At 40.2% G+C, this 18877-nt stretch overlaps 1 long non-coding RNA gene across 5 annotated transcripts in view; it reads left to right on the top strand.

The window, feature by feature from the left end:
- The window catches only part of LOC105482357 (uncharacterized), a 204357-nt gene that overhangs the window by 121297 nt on the left and 64183 nt on the right, over positions 1-18877 (top strand). For 2 of the 5 annotated variants that reach the window (XR_011624525.1, XR_011624526.1), the window contains one exon: positions 1767-1880. The exons of 2 other annotated variants lie outside the window; for them this stretch is intronic. This is a non-coding gene — a long non-coding RNA (uncharacterized lncRNA). Of the gene's footprint in view, positions 1-1766; positions 1881-17221; positions 18068-18877 lie in introns of those variants that run through there. One more of the 5 variants, XR_011624528.1, reaches the window with a different exon arrangement.

Below are 18877 nucleotides of genomic sequence, written 5' to 3'. Positions count from 1 at the left end.
ATAAAAAAGAGGTTTACAAATCAGCACGTGTAGAGTGGTTTCACATATGAATCTCTGTATCTACAGCTATTCCCATTCATACAGCTCTGCAAAATCAGATGGCTACAGAGATATCTCAAGAATGTTAAATAGGATTTTAACATTGTTTTATCTCTGAGTAGTGGGGTCTGAAGATACAGTCTACTTTTTTTCTTTTACTTTTCTATGTGAATTTTTTTAAACAATAAGCTTATGCCATATTTATCCCCAAACATTAAAACTATCTTTCAACCTGTCCCATGAAACGCTGAGCATGGACAGCGTTTTCCACCCCAACTTGTATTTAACTGTACCTCATTTGCTCTCCACTGCTTATGATTACCTAAGGAGCTGTTTATTTTTCCACAAGACTGAAACCTCCTCTAAAATAAGGGTTGTACCTTTACCCCAGTCTCCAGTGCCACACACCATTGCACTAACAGAAACTCAGTGAATGATTTCCACTTTGAAGTCTAGACCTCTGGTGATGTGGAAGCTGTTCCAAATTCTGACGTTGCCTGGCAGTGAAGCCATGGTGAACACTTTCTGAGATGGCTTGTGCTAAAACAAAAGTAGGATGATCTTGGAGGTTCCTATTTTTCCTAACCTCATCATTCTGCAACCTAACTTGTTCAATCCCCACAAAGCAAATGAAATCAGAGGATAATACATAGATCAGATTTATAGACTCTAAAATGCTACCTGAATGTAATATGAGATTAAAAATTGGAAACTCAGTGCCAACAAAAATCATAGCAACCCAAATCCTATATTGATCCTAATATAAAGAAAGACAATTCTAGTGGTATCTAAATAACTTCCTATTGCCCTTTGTCTTTCCCTGCCCTCACCTCTGAGTCTTAATTCCTTGTGGACTTAACACTGATACTCAGTTTGGGGATTAAAGCAGGACCTGACCTGGATTTGTTCCACATTGCCAATGCCCTAGATTGAAATGTTAAAGGACTTGGAATAAAAAAGTTGCATTTTCAGTAACGGCTTCACAGTGGCTGGGGAATTAATGTCAGCCAGGCAGTGATTTCCCAGTGGTTGGGTTTGTAGCAAAAGTCTTCAACTTTTATGTGTGGCCTGTTTGAAGTTGAAAATTGTTGTTAGACTCTCCAAAGTTGTTTGAGGTGTCACTCATCCTTCCCTTTTGTGTTGGGGCGAGGATGAGAAGCACAGCAGCTGGGAATAGTTCTGTGACTGCCACCCCCCGAGGCAGGTCCCTGCCAGGGCCCAATTGAGCCCATCTCCCAGGGAATTCAAAGCTTTCAGTGCAATGCAGCTCTGCATCTGTCTGTAGTCTTATCACCCACTACTCTTTTGCAGGAACTCTCCACTCCAGCAAGAGTGAGGAGCTCATGGTCCCATGAATGTGCTGTGCAAATGAGCATCTCTAGCATTTTTATTCAACATACAATTTGCCCTCTTAGGATATTGTGTTTTGGAGAGGCAGCAGCACAGGGAAATAATAATAATGATGATGATGGCATAGCAGCAATAATAGCACAGCGAACATCTCATGTAGCACTGATTATAGGCCAAATGCTGGACATAAGATTATTTCATTTGGTTGTCTCAATAACCCCATCAGATAGATGCAAATACCTCCATTTTACATATGAGGCAATCGGGGCCCAGGAAGCTTAAAGGAGTTAACCAAGGTTGTGCAGCCCATAAATTGAGGTTGGAATTCTTGTACTCTGACTCTATAACCTATACCTTTTGTTATTTTCTTCACCTAGGAATGTCTAGTCTTGGGAGCAGAAAGACCTGCCTTCTGGCTCTGTCTCCATCACATACTGACTGTGTGACTTTGATCAGGTGTCTTTACCTTAAAATCAAGACTCACTCATCTAAAGAATGTGGTAACACTGTTTTCCTTGAAGGATTGCTAGGAGAATCAGAGTTAATACATGCCAGGTGCCTAACCAATGAATGGTAGCCATGATATTTGACCTTTATTCAATATCATCCTAACTTTTTTCCTAGATCCTGTCCTATTGCCTCCTTAAAGCACCTCCTTTCCCCCACCTTTTTTTTTTTTTTTTTTTTTTATGAGACAGAGTCTCACTCTGTCTCCCAGGCTGGAGTGCAGTGGCATGATCTTGACTCACTGCAAGCTCCACCTCCTGGGTTCATGCCATTCTCCTGCCTCAGCCTCCCAAGTAGCTGGAACTACAGGCACCCACCACCACACCCGGCTAATTTTTTGTATTTTTAGTAGAGACAGGGTTTCACCGTATTAGCCAGGATGGTCTCAAGCTCCTGACCTCATGATCTGCCCGCCTTGGCCTCCCAAAGTGCTGGGATTACAGGCATGAGCCACCCCGCCCGGCCACCTCCTTCCTCTCGACAGTGTCACTCATTAGAGGTTCTATATTCATCCTCAAGGGAGAAAAAAGAAGGCTATGAGGAGTCCAAAAATCTAAAGCTTAGGTGTTCCTCTGCTAGTAAACCTGGAAGAACCACACATCTCAAGAATTGTGGGCCTGAGGAGGCTAGAAAATACTGAATCCACCCAGTAACTTCCAGTATAGGGTAGAGTAAAAATTCAATTCATGGGCTTGGAATTTAGAATTTAAATCCTGGCTCTTCTATGCTCTGAGTGAAGCAAATAGCTGCTCCTATAAGACAGCACACTCAGTGCCATTCCCATGCCCTCCTGGTGTAACATCCACATCATAGAGGCTGGGAAATGAAAAACTGCATTGCCCAGGCTTCTTTGTAGTTAGGACATCTCTACAAGACTTGGAGACAGCCATGAGCATTGTGAGGTGATGGCCATGCGTAAGGAGAGAAGATCCTCATTGTAAAGGGGGCTCCCATCCTCACACAGCTCTGGTTTCATTCCTAGTGTCCAGTCCCTAGTGTCAGAGGTGCTGCTGATGGGCAATGGAGGCAATAGGTGGTGAGCCTTTCTCCTTAATGTGTCCATATGTGGCCGTGCAGGACCCAAACCCAGTCCTCTGGCCCTCTGAGAGCTAAAAAAAAAAAAAAAAAAAATTCCCTCCAAAATCATGGTGAGATCTAAAGTACAACTCTCAGAAAATCATATGCAAGGGAGATGGGGAGGGGAAATGGTAGGTAACTGAGCCTGTTTCAGAAGAAGGAACAGGGTTTGTGAAGGTTCATAGAGAGCAAAGAACATGCTTTACTTGAGGAACTGAGTGTGATGTCGTGGAGACTGTAAGGAAGGGATGGGGAGAGGACATAGGTAAACCAGATAGCAAATGACCTGGAAAATAGCCTAGAGGTGTTTGGAATTTATTGGGCTTCCCTCAACCTGTCACTTAAAAACCACCAGTCTGGACATACCTAATTTTCCTCACTCAAACCACCCTTTTGCCAGTATACATAAGATGAATCCAAGAAGACTGCAAGCTTCAGGGAGAAGGGGGAATGTATTCCCTACCTCTCGAGGGTACTGTCTTGCCTGTGTAGCTTCTCCACAAATACTTGTCAATTGCACTTTGTGTTAAGTAAAGTTGAACGGAGCATGTACTTGTGCCTGGAATTTGTGGTGAAATAGCAAATCGCTTCTATTTGGATACAGACCTCTGAGTCCCACCCAACACTCATACAGAGAGTTTGTTCTTTTGAACTAGCATGTGCCCTAAGCAATGAATGCTGTTTATAGTGTGAAGGACTTATGGACAGGGTGGCTCTCTCTTTTGACCTTGTTTGTTCTTTTTCTTTCCTATTATGACATTAATTATTTCCTAACCACATGGCCTCTTTTTTTTTAACTTAGAAATTATGCCATAAGGTTAAAAAAGTCATGGGCAGATCTTTTTTTGTTTACTTTTGTTTTGTATTTGAGTCCTAAGACTTTTGTTTCACAAGATGGTATTTCAGCATTCTGGAGAACACTCTTTAGCCCATTTGGACATTTCCGACTGCAGGGTGTGGAGCTAGTATGGAATCACACTGGCTATAGCCCTGCGGACTTTTGGGGACATCCTGGAAGGACTTGGTGGATTCCTGAGGAAGGATTGAGACTAGAATCAAGAGCCATTTAATGGCCACTCATCAGGAATCTATGTTGCCATTTCTTGGACTAAACAGTAAACTAAAACACTTGGATCTTCAGTCGTGTGCTAGGGCTGGCTCAAACCAAATTACGAAAACCAATAATTAAGTATTCAGGATTTCTTCAAGTCAGGTGTCAAACAATTGGTAGCTTGAAATCATCCACAGTGGGAGTATTTATACCATGTAACTCAACAAGTATTACAAATCAGGGCTTCTTCCTCCCTCCCTGCTTCCAGAGAGCTGGTTTATCAGCACATCACTGCATCTATCCTGTCTAGAAGAGTAGTGTTTGGTATATACAGATTTTTTTTTCAAAAGGCCTGTACTCAGAAGCACTGGGAGAAAATTTATGATGGCTTAAACTTCATGCAGATGAAACCCACGTGTATATGTTTTCCTGGAGAATACACCCCATGATGGAGCGTAGCACAGGGTCTGGCACCTAGTAGGTGTTCAATAGACATCTGTTGAATGGATGAAGTTCTGGTGGGTTGACAAGCATCCCTGCAGCAGCATCAGGGAAGCTCAAGCCAATCTCCTACAGGAATCCTTCCTGAACCACGAACATTTGAAAGTAGCCACAAGACTCCTTTATGAACTATGAAAAGGATACAGAATTAAGCATAATGTCTAGAGTTGCTCTAGAAGCTAGGTTGTCACACATATAATACTTATGTCACTTTACTTTAAAAAACTTACAACTCTATCCATGTGTTCAGCAACCATATTACACTTTAAGCTCTGAGAACAGAATTTGTCTGATTTGTTGCTTTAACATAGCAGGTACTCATAAAATTTTTTTTTTAATGAGTGAAAAATTAAAAATATGCATAATAATCCTGCATGAAAGTGCAACACTTTGTGTTTTCCAAAGTGTTTGGTGGGTATCGCCTTATTGATGCTCACAATATCCCTGTGAGTGGGCAGAATGCAACAATTATCCTTCCAGGCAGGTAATATAGTGCCTGACATGTTGGGGATACTAAACATTCATTGAATTAATTATGAATTAATCATCCCCTTTCATAGATGAAGAAACAAGCTTTCAGAAGTTACCTGACACAGCTCAGTTTTCATTAGTATCACTTCTGTTTACACTGTGCTGCCTCTCTTCATAGTCCCTTAACTTTAAAAAATGCTTCATTGTGCACTCTCTCATCTATCACCATCACAGTTCTATCAGACAGGCAGGTATTTTTATTCATGCTTTAGGACGTTGTAATACAGTGACACAGAAAGTTTTAGTAACATGCTTGAGATTGCATAGGGATTTGAGGGTAAAACTTGTATTACAATCTATGTTGCCTAAGGATTCTGAAGCTAGACTGTACATTGCATAAGATTGTATCGTATTTTACTGACTCATCCCTTCAGAGAAAGATAGATTGGTGAAAACAGGCTAACAAAAAGCAGTGAATCACAGCACATTCAGAAAGAATTTCTAAATATCGTTATGAACCCTCCGAACTTATTTCTTTCACTTGAAATATCTTAAAACATGCTGATTATTAGATTTTCTGCTTTGCCACTTAAGTGTGCTGAAGATTCCAATCGAAGTTTCAAATATAAAATTACAGGAAATTACCAACTTTCTCTTTTGTGAAGGGAATTTTGATTTTTTAAAATAATCTGAGGAGGTGCTGATTTTCTACGAATATGGAAATTCCATGATTGTTCTTTGCCTAGGACTCTAACATTTCCAAATGGCCACAAGACCCCTGTATGAATTATGAAAACGACACAGAATTAAGCATGATGACTTTTGCATTTAGGTTGTAAAACAATACTATTCCCAGCACAGTGCCTCATTTCCGACGAAAAGTTTGCTGCCAGTTTCCCACTTTTTCTGTGGATCGCATCACCACTTGTTTTATTAAATCCACCAGAAACTCCTGGAAACATGCATGATGTCGGTTTTTTTGCTTTTTTTTTTTTTCAATGTGGGGGAAAAGAATTTTGGATGTGGGAGCTGGTTCACATTTCTAAAACATGTTTTTTCACTCTTGCTGTTCCCTTTTGACCTTCCTGAGGATGCATGTGGGTGTTAAATTGTTACCAAAGGGAGGGGCCCTTGTAACTACAACGAGATCCACACACACAAAGACACACTTTCCCACACACAAGACTTGGCTCCGTTGCACTTTCATGGAATGCTGAATGGAAAAGATGCAGGGTGTTTTTGATCTGCAAAAAAAATTTAGCCAGTATAGTGGCCATCATTTTCTGTTTTAAAAGAGCCAGCTTAATATTTGGGTTGGAAGGCAATATGTGTGAGGGGAGAGGGTGTGGCTGGCAAATGTTTCCTCTCTCTTAAAAAAGTATAAACATGATATATTCTGTTTATAAACATTTAAATATTACAAAGAAATATAAAGTGAAAAGTAAAAGTTTCCCCTTTCTCCCATCTCATCTTACTCTTAAGAGTAACTGTTATAAGGCTTATTGTTTTGAATTTTTTCTGTTTAATCAAGAATTGAGATTATGTAATTTGTGTTATTTCTTTTGAAGAAAGTTTATCACAAAAATGTATCTTACATACATATCCTACAACCTCCATTTGTTTTCATTTAAAAATGGATTCTGGGTAATTATTTCTGTCAGGATAGACTTCCAGGACTTCACTTATTCTTTTTTTAAGGGCTGTATAGTGTTTCATTGCATTGGCTGTGCCTTTTTAAAAAACTGATCCTCTATTGGCAAGCGTTCGGATGGCTTCCAAATGTTCACTATTACTCATAGTGTCACCTTGAACCTCCGTCTTTACACAGTGGGGTTGTATTGCTCTAAGCTTGATTGATGGCAGTGGAATTTTTAGAGGGAGCGTATTATTAACACTTGTAATTCCAGGGAGGAATATCTGTATTAAAGAAAGAATTTCCATTGTTCAACACAAGCCAAGGCTCAGTTGTATAGAAGACAAGACCAGAGCCAAGATTTACTCCTATTGTAGTATGCTCAATACTGGTTACTCATTAAAATCACTTTGAGAAGGGGAACGTTCTGAAACAAAGCAATGTCTACACACCACTCTGACAAATTACATCACAATCTCTGGTATGGGGCTCAAGTGTCTGTATATTTTTCTAAAGCTCCTTAAGCCAGATTGGGAGCCACTGTTCTAGTGAAAGTGCCTCCAACATAGCAATGAATGTGCCATTGTTCTATGTCTCTCTAAGCTCATATGTTTCATGGCCAAACATAGAGAAGCATGTGTGTTTTATATAGTTAGAATAATATGTTTTTGGGTTTTTTTCTTTTTCTTTCTTTCTTTTTACTTGGCTGTTTGGTACATTTGGCCTCAATTGCTATTAGATAGCCCAGAAACATAGTATATGTTATGTACAGCTCTGCATACAAATAAGATCAGGAGAATGATCAGAGAGACAAATGGGAACTTTAATGGGGGAATGGTGAGAAGTCCTGGATGTGATTAAATGGAAGATAAAAGGGCCATTAAGCAACTGTGCAGAGTAATTTTTAGACTGAAAAATTGTAGACGGTCCTGTATAAATAGAATCCATATAGGGCATTAACTACCAAGGTAAATGACCCTTTGTATTCTTCTCCTATATTTCTTCAACTCACAAAGTTTGGTTGGCAGATGATGCAAGGTATCTGAATATGTGCATATAGACAGAAGGTTGTCTTGTGCTGGCCAGGAGCTACCACCTTATAATACTATAGATTTTCAGTATACTCTACAATGTGCAAATTGCATTCATGTGCATTATTTTATGTGACCCTCACATCATACTTGCAATGTTGGCAGAGAATACGATAGTACCTTTATTATACAGAAGAAACTGAGACTTGGAGAGAAGGAACAAGACCAAGATAATAGTGTTGGTACATGAGAAAGCTGGAAAAACATTTACTTCTAATCAATGCCCCTGTGGAATTAGCCGCTAAAGTTTCTGGCTCCTAGGCTGTGCTCTTTATGTTAATGTACACATGTCAGCAGGGGCAAACCAGATAGAGTGGTGTGGACTGTGGCAATTAGAAAAGAACCCTGTGTAGGCCTGGCACGGTGGCTCATGCCTGTAATCCCAGCAATTTGTGGGGCCAAGGTGGATCACTTGAGGTAAGGAGTTCAAGACCAGCCTGGCCAACATAATGAAACCCTGTCTCTACTAAAAAAAAATACAAAAAATTAGACAGACATGATAGTGGGCACCTGTAATCCCAGCTGCTCGGGAGGCTGAGGCAGCAGAATTGCTTGGACCCAGGAGGCAAAGGTTGCAGTGAGCCAAGATCACACCACTGCACTCTAGCCTGGTCAACAAGAGCAAGATTCAGTCTCAAAAAAAAAAAAAGCAAAGCAAAGAACCCTGTGTCAAGACACTGAAATTTTAAAAATTGTAAGTACAGTGTAAGAAAAAAATTTCTGTATATGTGATATAATATTATATATACAATATTATATATACACACCCACATATATGTTGGGCCAGATTCAGCAGAGAGGTTTTCAATGTGACCCCAATTTCAGAAAATCTAGATTTTAAATTGTAGAAAACTAGAGAAAGAATCTGCCTTAGAAGTTGATAGAAATATTTCATAAAGTATTAAGAAGATATTGGAAGTATTTTAAGCATAGATGAAAGTGTTCTGGAAGTAGAGACCTTCTAGAATCTTTTCTTTTTGTATTTCAAAAGTATATATTAAGACATTTATCTGTAATGCCACTTTCCTCCGATCTCCTCTTTGTTACAAGACCTTGACATTGCTAAGCATGGATTTGACAACCCCAGTGATTTTCAGGAACATAACTTCCATGGTGGTCCAGAGACTGCTCTTTGTTGCCCAGAGAGAAAACACATTATGACCCATTTCCTCACGAGTTTGGATTGTTTTCGCAATTAGTCAGTAATCATCTTGCTGAAAATGTACAAGGCAGTGTGTTGGGATGGACCAGTAACTAGGGAATTTCTGGGCCAGAAGAATAGGAGAAAATTGATGTTGGAAAAGGCAGCAACACTAAAATCAAAGCAGAGAACGATGGATAGACAGTGGGTACAGTTCAAGGCTTGAACTCTAAGTTTGAATCCTTTTAACCTTATACATCAAGAAAGTACTTTACATTTTTTCCTTAGCATTTTCTTCTGTTGATTTTCGCAACCATCTTGTGAGTTCAGTGGGGAAGTCAATATTGGTTTAAATGTTTTAGATGAACAGCAGCAAAAAATGTTTTAATAATTGCCTAAGGGTCTGAGTACAACATTTAATAGTCCAGCTGAGACCAGAACTCAGGACTCTGTACAGAAATCCTTGTCTCTGTATCTCATACTTCCTATTTCCAAACTGGATCAGGGCTTGCCTTGTGGTGGTGTGTATCCGGCAGCATATGCTTCAATAAACAAGATCTGCCATCAGGTTCACGTTTGGGGCATGAAGAAGAGGAAGGGAACTACTTCAGCTTAGCAGATGAAAAGGAAAATGACAGAAAAGTTGAAGATTTCTGTGTGAGAAAAGATATTTATTTCTCCTCTGACTGCTAGAGAAGGGAAGAGCAGGGAGAATCACAACATGTGTGTGGGTGTAGATATGAATCCTGTATTATGTTGTTAAGTAAAGCTGTTTGTAATCTTTGAGACTGTTTCAGGAATAAGATCCATGAGGTAATGCTAGAAGCAAACAGTTTTATGATTTTTTTTAAACAACAAAAGACAGGAACTTAATTTTAACTTGGCTTGACCAAAATACTAGGACAGGCAATTGACTAGAGAAGCACTGAAGCCTGAGCAAAAACTGTGGTGATTTCTAAGAGCCAACAAGGATTCACCAGCAATGAACACTAATTCCTTTTTTAAAAATTGCATTATCACATCCAGAGATCAAGAAGACATAAATAAAGTCAATCTAAATTTTAGTAAAGCTTTGGGCAGACTTTTTTTTTTTTTTTTTTTTTTTTTTTGGAAAATTTGTTCCCTCCAAACTCATGTTGAAATTTAATCCCCAGTATGGCAGTATTGAGAAGTGGGACCTTTAAGAGGTGATTGGGCTGTGAGAGCTTTGCCCTCATGAATGGATTAATCTATTCATGGATTCATGGGTTCATGGATTAATGGATCATCATGGAAGTGGGACTGGTGGCTTTATAAGAGGAGAAAAATAATCTGGAACTAGCATGCTCTGCCCCTTAACCACGTGATGCCCTGCACCACCTCAGAGCTCTGCAGGGTGTCCTCGCCAGCCATCACCTGAGGTTGGGAGTTTGAGACCAGCCTGACCAACACGGTGTAATCCCGTCTCTAGTAAATACAGAAAATTAGCTGGGCATGGTGGCACATACCTGTTATCCCAGCTACTTGGGAGGCTGAGGCAGGAGAATCGCTTGAACCCAAAAGGTGGAGATTGCAGTGAGCCAAGATTGCACTGTTGCACTCCAGCCTGGACAACAAGAGCAAAAACTCCATCTCAAAAAAAAAAAAAAAAAAAAAAAAAAAAAGAGTCCTCACCAGCAAGAAGGCTCTCACCAGATGCAACCCCTCAACTTTGGGCTTCTTTGCCTTCGTAACTGTAAGCAATACTTTCCTTTTCATTATCGGTTACCTAGTTTCAAGTATTCTGTTATAAACAACAGAAAACAAATGAAAATATTATCAAGGGAAAATTATCTTGGTCAACCTAGAGGAGGGTCTTTATTGGCACGCCACTTGGCTCTACCATTGACTGAGTTATATTGAAAGTTTTATCAAGTCTCTGCATATATGCTTATGAAACTTTCAGATGAAGAAAAACCCCAGGGGACTACTGATAGGATGTTATGCAGATTTATCAGACATCCTACTTAAAAATTTGAAGTAAGACAATTAATGAGAAAATAAAAAGAAATATGTGTCTGGGGGGATAATGGAAGGGGCAGGACTTCCCATGTCTTCCTTCATCTGTGTGAAGTAAGTTGAGGATAGGTGTTATGAAGCCCTTAGATCCTCCACCTATCCTTAGGTAGCCCAATGTGTCTGGAAACTGAACTCTCAGCAGGCACTTTCTATTTAAGAGCAGGAGCACAACTTTGGGAAAAAGAGAAAAGATATTTGGGGAGGAAGCAGCATTGCAGTAAAGAACTATAGAGCAGAAAAGAATGTGAGAAGTCAGAAAGCAGGACAGTTAGAACTTCTGAGAAGCATTTTATATGCTACTCCACTTAAACTCACAGTAAGAATTTTCCATTCTTTCTCAAGATTTCTAGAGTTGTATCTTTGCCACACAGAAAAGACTAGGCTATATGGGGGCTACTGCAAGTAAAAAAATTAAGTTTCACAGTGATATAATAAAGGGAGAGGCCAAGCGCAATGGCTCACACCTGTAATCCCAGCACTTTGGGAGGCCAAGGCAGGCGGACCACAAGATCAGGAGTTCAAGACCAGCCTAGTGAACATGGTGAAACCCCATCTCTACTAGAAATACAAAAATTAGCTGTACGTGGTGGCATGCATCTGTAATCCCAGCTACTCAAGAGGCTGAGGCAGGAGAATCACTTGAACCTGGGAGGTGGAGGTTGCAGTGAGCTGAGATCATGCCACTGCCCTCCAGCCTGAGCAACAGAACAAGACTCCCTCTAAAAACAAAAACAAACAAACAAACAAAAAAAGGGGGGAACCTCCAGATTTCATCTTCCCTTTATGTTTTCCCATCTTATATTTTCATCTTATATCATCTCCTTTATTTCCATGAGTTGAGCTACCAAGAAAAATATCAACGGCCACTGAATGTATGGCTCCATCTGAAACCTCTCTCCTGAGTTTCAGCTTGGAATTCAAACTGTCCATGTGGAATTCACAACCACCTCAAGCTCAGTGTATACAATAAGGAAAACGATAACTCTTCACATCCTTGGAGAGGAATCCTGTAGAAAAAGTACTCCATTTTCTTAATTGAAGAATGAGAAGCCTCAGTAATGAGATCCCTAAGTCTCTTTTCAACTTTAACATTTTTCTGAGCAAATGGAATCATCTTGTTCTTCATTGTTCTAAAAAGGCCAGGGTGAAAGTTAACCAAGAGGCAGATTTAGATGTCAGATAAAAATGTAGAACTTTTCCCATTAGAGCGACCTCTGAAGGTGGTGAGGCTCTCATCATGTGAGGTAGTTAATTCAGATCAGCTGGGGGAATGCCTTGGTATGGATTTTTCCCTGCAAGAAAAATTGTTCTGGATCTCTGAAATTTTTTTCAACTCTAAAAGTCATGCACCCACCCACACACACAAACACACACACATTTCATATATACACATTTTAAATTAAATGTGTAATTTGAATACTTTGCACAGTCATAACTGCAAATTTCGCATAAAAACCCATCCCACTTGCATGACAAATTTTATAAATTACTATTTCTGTTGTTAATTTTTCCTCCTTTTCTTCAATTAAAAATTAAGTGTACTCTATATTTCATCACATTAGACCTCTTAAACTACCTCATTTCTAAATCTCTTTACAATTCTACATAACAAAGTTGTCCCTTTTATCAACTACATCCTGTCCAAGAGTTACTAATGGAGTTGATAATGCAGTTCTTGCTGCAGCCGACTTTGGCACTGTGAAAAGTAAGGACATCATGCTAACCGATCCAAGCCTGTCCCAAGTAACCTTGGTCACAGGGTCTCATTAATCACAATATATTTTCCATAGCAACAAAATCGCACATTGAATAAAAAGCAATTGCTCTTAGCAAGAGTGAAGCCCCAGGAGGTGGAGTAGGAGAGCATTATTTTTTATAGCAGCTAGAGGACGTAAGTTCTATTAGAGGAAAAGGCAGTAGGAAAGTATAGTATAAAAAATGATGCCTTCCTTAGAGCAGGTCCCAAAGGGTAACTGGGCATGTTGGGTGTGGGAGGGGTACACTTTCTATGTCTTTCAAGGTAAGGGAAAATAGTCATGTTTAGAGCTCTGGTGATTGGTCCCATTTGTCACATGGCAGTGTCTCATCCTAAAAGTGCAATGAGAATAATCATTATAATAATAACAATGGATAACATTTAGTAAGTGCCTACTGTATGTCAGATACTGTACTAAGCACCATATAGGTTTTATCTCATCTAACTTCACAAGAACTCTTTCATGTAAGTCTTATTATCACCATTTTTAAGTTGAGTGAACCAAAGTTTGGTTTGTCCATTATCACAGATGGAAGAAACAGTCATCTCCCCAACTCCAGGCCTCACATTTTCAGCCAGTTGGCTCTATTGTCTTCCGAGTTCTGTGCTCCAGTTTATCTCCAATAATGGAATCACTGGGGAAAAATCATTATTAAAGGTTGTTATATCTCTTTGCAATTCATCTGGAGGCTTTAAGCCTTCAAACCAAGACTTGAAAACTTGTGAAAGAGAATGAAAAATGTTCTCAATGAATCAGAAATTGTGGAGTTGTGAAATATGGCCTTGGCCCAAGAAGCTTAGTCTTCTTTAGAATTTTCCACATATGCAACATAAATGGAAATCAGTTTTTCTGGTCCAAATCCCAAGTATTCTGAAGTAATGAAGTTCCAATTGAGCTAGTTAGGGAAACTGTTGTAGAATGTCCTATACAATATCTGTATTGGAATATGATCTTCACATATGAATTGATAATTGTATAGATGCATTGATGGATGCACTTAGATGATGGAAGGAAAAGAGTGTACTTCAGGTTGGTCCTAAAGTTTGGACAGGATGTGGATAGGTGTGGAAATAGAAGTGAAGCTTGAAGTCGCTGATTCTCCTGCATCTCGTTGAGCACAGGGGTATGAATCTCAGTTTGGCTGTTTAGTAGCTCTGTAATTTGGGGCAAGTCATTAATTCCTCTGTGCATCACTTTCATTCTTCAAAAATGTATGGTAATAGGCCAGGCACGGTAGCTCACTCCTGTAATCCCAGCTACTTGGGAGACTGAGGCAGGAGAATCGCTTAAGCCTGGAAGGGTGAGGTTGCAGGGAGCCGAGATAGCGCCACTGCACTCTAGCCTGGGTGACAGAGTGAGACTCCATCTCAGAAAAAAACAAAACAAAACCCACAAAAGTGCATGATAATAACTTCTACTCTGTTGAAAGAATAAAGTGAAATAATGATCTTTGCAGATCAACTCATGACTGGTTTCATATCACTCAGGGCTCGTATCAACTGTGAGCTCCCCAGTGAAGTCCTTCCTGACCTCCACATGGGGACTCTTAGCTCCTGGCTGCACCATTTCTCTGCTCTATTACCCTGTTTGTTTGTTTTTTTTTTTTTTCCAGATATTTGTCACTCTCTCCAACAGTCATATATTTATATTTGTTTAGGTGCTTATTGGCTTCACTCAATAAAACGCAATCTGTTGGAGGTTGGGGAGCTTGTGCTTTTGTTCACATCTATATCCTTGGTGCTTAGAACAGTGACTGCCAGAGAGTAGATGCCTGATAAATGCTTTTCAATGCATGCTTGAATGAATGAAAACATGATAACCACTGGGATGTTTGTTAAAAAATACAAATGCCCTGGAACCCTAGAGACTGATTCAGAGGCTCATTCTGAGGACTCCAGGAAATGGGAATGTTACAAGTTCTTCATGTGATTCCAACGTGCAACCTGGTTTCAGAACTTTCACATTATAAAAATTGTCTTTGCCCTCAAGGAACTTTCAATTTTAAAGGGCAGACAATATCACTGCTTAGTGAAGGAATGATAAACATCTCTACCAATTTGATCACCATAGGACCAAACTTGGGCTGCTTTGGTCTTCTGGAACTACAAAGAAAAAAAAAAAAATAGAAGGACAAAATGCTTTAAAAGAAAGAAGAGAGAGAATAGGGGAGGAAAAAGGCAAAGATCGGGTGAGATGAGGAAGTACGCAGTAAGACGCCCCTCTGCAGAGGTCTGTTAGAACAATGATAAAGAAATAAGAAAAAAAAATGCAGAAGAAACAGATGTAGCTGCCAGAAGTTAAATACACATCTGTTAAGAATGCTCTTCTCATATGCAGGGTCAGAAAAATATGTACAAATGTAGCACCTCTCTGATTGACAGAAAAACCTCAGTTCTGGCACTGGGAATCTTGTTTTCTTGACAGCACTTTGTTTTAAAGCTGGAGGCAGAGAAATGTCTTATGCATGTCCTTAAACTGGAAGGCCTTTTGTTCAGGATACTTATACCATTTGCAGATAATGATGTGCATAGCAGTTTCAGCTGTCTGCATATGCATTTTTATGTTTTTTTATGACAGCTCTGCGTACTGAACTAAAAGGCCATTTAGAACTGTCAGGCACTGACAAGCATTACCCTTTACATTTACAATTCTGTTAGCGTGCATTGTCAGGTGGGCTCACCAGACTGCAGAAATGTGATTTTCTTTGAAACCTGTGTATGACTTTAATTTAATACAGCAGCCTCAAAAAAAAAAAAAAAAAAAAAAAGAAAGAAAGAAAGAAAAAAGAAAAGAAAAAAAAAAAGAGAGAGTGTGAGCCAAAGAGAGCTTTATTAAGTATTCTTTTTTCATTAATCTCCTACTTTTTTGTTTTGTAAGACCCTTCCTTTATTCCTTATTCTTTCTTCCTTTTCTCTTTCTCTTCCCTCTCTATTCTTTCTTCTTTTCTTCCTTCTTCTCTGTAGTTTCCTTCATGTTAAGCAGAAGGCAAGTCAGACTACGGAACTGACTATACCTATCTGAGCCATGCCAGACTCTCTCTCACTTTCCATTTGGCCTGGGGTTAATTTTCAGTCAAACCAATTTGTAAAAGATGTTTGCCACAATGTAGTAGAACGACTATCTGGATAATGGGAACATGGAAGGAATTCATTTAATCCAGCTAATGACTTATCGTTCCCCACCTGTCTTTGAGAGTCCCTTTTCCTCCCTCAAAACATTTATCTCAACAGTCTGAAAAGCTGTTCCTATAAAAGACACTGGCAAGCACTGGAAGAGAATTGAAAGCAACGTGAAGAGGTGGTTTCACACTGCAGGATTTTACCATCCACCTGGGGTAGCTGGCCACGTGCATGAAACAGAGAAGTTTCAGCTCAAGCTAGGCTGAAATGAAATGCTGACATGTATATGCTGACCTGAGACAGATTTGCCAAACAGTGACGAAGCTTCAGTGAGCCCCTCTCACTTGCCTGTCTCCTGTGCATTCCGGAGGTGGTTGGGAGCAGAGGCCAAGTCATAAACACAATGCACTTTTTAATCAACATTGCTGTTAAACTGCTTCAAGAGACCACAGTGAAGGGAAGCAGCCTGAATTTTCAGTTTCCTTCTTGTACCTTAATTTTGCATTCATAATTTTGTATCCTTTATCTTATAAAGGATTCCCCAAATGGTATAAGCCTCAGGTTCCATCACCCTGGACTTGTCTCTGCTTCTGACAGCAGCTTCTGCAAGTGATTTAGTGAGCAATGTGTTTGGGGTGGTCAAGGTGAATTTTCTTTAAAAAGCTCATCTTCACCTGGCCCTCCATAAAGCGCAGGATTTGGCTCGGTGGAGAGGGCCACGTCGTATCGGCACATAGAGTTTTTGGAAAATACTGGTTAAAGGGTAAAAGCCTAAAAGCCGGCATTTTAGGCAATTGACAAGTATTTCTTTTAACTTTTTAAAATTGAGAGATACATAAAGTGCAATGTGCACTAATCTTAAGTGTGTGACTTGACAAAATTTACTGTCCATAAAACCATGGAGCCACATCCAGATCAACATCTACCACCGTTCCAGCTCCTCAGAAAGTTCCTGACTTCTGAGTATAAAATGTGTAATCCCCTCCACCAAATTTTTCAGAAAGGCCAGAAAGACAGGGTAGAGCATACTGGGCATGCTGAATTTGGTATCAGGAGAGCATATTTTGCGTTGACCCATGAATGGAATGGCTGTTCAGAAAAAGAATCCAACCCAGAGGGGTGGAGAGTTACCCCCCTCCTTCCTTCGCTCTAAGAATAAGAAACACCCTAGCACACAGTTAATGCCCTGATGGCAATGGCCAGCTTTATGTGTGGACAGCAAAAAGTGTCACCTGTTATCTGGATGGTGACTTGCAATTTTGCTTGTGCCTACAGTTATACAATTAGAATTGTATAACTTTGGGTTAAGCCTTGCCCTTTGCATTAAGTTATTTGAAAAATCATATTTGCCATCTTCAGTGTGACTGACTGGTGTCATATCAAATTCTAAGACCTTTCTTCAAATTTGCTAATCGATAGCTTTTTTTTTTTTTTCCTGCCAAAGCAGTTGGGTGAGGCCCCCAGGCTCCTGATAGCAGATAGAGGAGAGGACCAGAGCGCAAAGAGGGAAGCCGAGAGGAGTGATAAAGACTCTGGCTCTGCCATCTACTCAGGCTGTCTTCGCCAGCCACACTGTGAGCCCAGGCTGGTTAACGCTTCCTCCTGGAGGAGAAAAGCTACGAGAGAAAACAAAATCCATACAGTGCACTCCCCCTCAGCCCCTCCTCTCTGTCTCCTCTGTGCACTAACCTCCAATGCCCTGCGGGAACCAATTACAGTATTCTAATGAGTGCAGTTTCCAATAACTGCATTTGATGGGCCTGTTACCTCCTCATCTCGACTCACCTTTCCCAGCCATGAAGCAGGTGGCCCAGTGCTTGCTCACTGGCCAGGCTTCTCCCGATGGAGTCACCAAGGATGCAGGGCCATAAGGATGGCTGTGTGAATCCTGGTGTTCCCAGAATACAAAGGACTGTGGACCAAGTCGGCAAGGAAATAAGCCAGGCAGGTTGGTGGCTTTGGATGAACATGGTTCACCTGCTTGAAATAGTCTTTGGGAACCAAAATGAAGGGCCATGTTTTTTAGAAAGCCGCTGTGTCCTGGATTTGCTTGTAGAAAAGGGGTAAACAGTGGGTTAGAGCATGAACATTGGAGTGAGGAAGACTTACCTGAGACTTATTCCCCATCACTTACTAGCTGCCTGACCTCCAGCAAGTTCTTTCATGTCTGAATGAGCCTGGGTTTTATCATCCATAAAATGGGAATGATAATAACCCCTACTTTGTACAATTGTTTTAAATATTTAAAGAATAGTGCATGCAAAGCCCTTGGCACTTTTTCCCTTGGCTTGCTGAATAATATGGAGCTATTGTTATTCTAACACAGGTTGGGCTAATATAGATGGAAATAAATATACATTTTTATCACTCACTGACAAAGCCCTGCCCCTTTTCCCTGGTTCTGCTCTTGTCTCTACCCCTACTGTCTCAGACTCCACTCAGCACTATGGTGTCACCTCTGTTCTGTGCAGCCATTATAAAGTGTGTGACTTGGACGTACAAGCACCAAGATACATTAACTGAGAAGGTAAGTTTTTATCTATGATATGCATGTATATCTATATATGTAGGTATGGAAATGCGTGAAAAGGCACTGACCAAGTTAGTGGCACTCCAAGTTATCTTGGAGAAACGGGAATAATGGGAGTAGAGTAGAAAGGAAGATAAATTCACGTTTTACTCTTGCTACTCCTGGATTGTCTTTTTTCCTTTTTTTTTTTATTTTTTTTTTATTTTTGAGACAGAATCTTGCTGTGTCACCCAGGCTGGAGCACAGTGGTGCACTCATAGCTCAAGAGGAATCTTGAACTCCTCGTTTCAAGTGAGCCTCCTGTCTCAGTCTCCCTCTTCACTAGAACCACAAGTGCGCACCATCACGTCTGGCTAATTTTCTTTTCGTTTAATTTTTTGTAGAGATAGCGTCTTGCTATGCTACCAGGCTGGTCTCATATTCCTGGGCTCAAGCAATCCTCCTGCCTTAGCCTCCCAAAGTGTTGGGATTACATGCATGGGCCTCGCAGATTGTCTTTTAAAATAAGAGTGTATTCAGGGATTACTTGTGCAATTAAAAAAAAGAAGCAATAAAGATGTGTTTAAATGGTCC

The sequence above is a fragment of the Macaca nemestrina genome, chromosome 6, assembly GCF_043159975.1.
Source record: "Macaca nemestrina isolate mMacNem1 chromosome 6, mMacNem.hap1, whole genome shotgun sequence".
NCBI lineage: Eukaryota > Metazoa > Chordata > Mammalia > Primates > Cercopithecidae > Macaca > Macaca nemestrina.
The sequence above is the reverse complement of the archived record's forward strand: the minus strand, read 5'-3'. Positions and strand labels throughout refer to the sequence as shown.